This window comes from Echinops telfairi, unplaced genomic scaffold, assembly GCF_000313985.2.
Source record: "Echinops telfairi isolate 266 unplaced genomic scaffold, ASM31398v2 ScPeMD7_6;HRSCAF=24_1, whole genome shotgun sequence".
Taxonomy (NCBI): domain Eukaryota; kingdom Metazoa; phylum Chordata; class Mammalia; order Afrosoricida; family Tenrecidae; genus Echinops; species Echinops telfairi.
The window spans coordinates 13698634-13700452 of NW_022103903.1; positions in this window are offsets into that span (position 1 = coordinate 13698634).

The following is a 1819-nucleotide window of genomic DNA, read 5'->3' on the forward strand; positions in this document are numbered from 1 at the left end:
GACGTGAGTTGCACTAAGCCACTTATAGTGCTTCTAATTTAACTGTTTATTTCTTGTATTGTATATTTATCTGTATATGATTTAACATTTCATTTCTCGTTATATATTAATTACCTTTATAAATAAATATATAATATTATCAGGAATTTGGTTTTATCTCTCTAGAGAACCCTGTCTAACACATTTTGGTACCAGGAGTGGGGTACGAACCCACGCGGGCACTTGCCCATTGGATTAACTATTTTTAATAGTTTTATTAGGGGCTCATACAACTCTTATCACAATCCATACATGCGTCAATTGTGTAAAGCATATTTGTACATTCATTGCCCTCATCATTCTAAAAACATTTGCTCTCCACTTAAGCTCCTGGCATCAGGCTCTCTTTTTTTTCCCCCTCCCTCCCTGCTCCCCACTTCCTCATGAGCCCTTGATAATTTATAAAATATTATTTTGTCATATCTTGCCCTGTCCGACGTCTCACTTCACCCACTTTTCTGTTGTCTCTCCCCCAGGGAAGAGGTCACATGTAGATTCTTGTAATTTGTTCCCCTTTCCAACCCACTCTCCCTCTATACTCCCAGTATCACCACTCACACCACTGGTCCTGAAGGGATCATCTGCCCTGCATTTCCTATATTTCCAGTTCCTATCTATACCAGTGTACACCCTCTGGTCTAGCCAGACTTGCAAGGTAGAATTCGGATTATGATAGTGGGAGGCAGAGGAAGCATTTAGGAACTAGAGGAAAGTTGTATTTTTCATCATTGCTACATCGCACCCTGTCTGCCTCATCTCCTCCCTCAGACCCCTCTACAAGGAGATCTTCAGAGGCCTACAAATGGGCTTTGGGTTTCCACTCTGCACTCCCCCCCTCATTTGCCATGGTAAGATTTTTTGTTCTGATGATGCCTTATACCTGATCCCTTCGACACCTTGTGATTGCACAGGCCGAATAGCGTCTGGGGTCTTAAAGACTTGAAGTTAAACAAGTGGCCATCTAGCTCAGAAGCAACAAAGCCCAAATAGAAGAAGCACACCAGCCTGTGTGATCACGAGCTGACAAAGGGATCAGTTATCAGGCATCAAAGAACAAAAAAATCATATCATCGTGTGTTCACCTCCATGATACGATCGCTGAAGACAAATAGGTGCATAAGAAAATGTGGTGAAGAAAGCTGATGGTGCCCGGCTATCAAAAGATATAGTGCCTGGGGTCTTATATGCTTGGAGATATTTCTTGAGATAAAGATCAAAGATTTCAGCCTTCAGTACAAATTATAACTCACTGTAAAATAAATAAAATCTTCACACCTTGACCAGTAGGTCATATCAAGAAAAATGGAGAAAGGGTTGACATTTCAAGAATTTTGTCTTGCTTGCATCTGCAATCAGTGCTCATAGAATCAGCAATTGAGGGATCAAATGATGCATTGAATTGTATAAATCTATACAAAATCACTTTAAAGTGTTGAAAAGCAAAGATAATACATTAGAGAAAGGTGTGACTGAACCAAGCCATGCTATTTTCCATCGCCTCATATACATATGAAAGTTGGACATTGAATAAGGAAGACCAAAGAAGAATTGATGCATTCAAATTACAGTGCTGTTGAAAAATATGGACTGCCAAAAGAACAAATCTGTCTCTGAAGAAGTACAACCAGAATGCTCCTTCCAGGCAAGAATAGTGAGATTTCATCTCACATATTTTGGACATGTTGTCAGGAGAGACCATTTCTTTTTTAAAATTTTTATTATTAATCTTTTATTTTTTATTTTTTTATTTTTTTTAACATTTTATTAGGGGCTCATACAA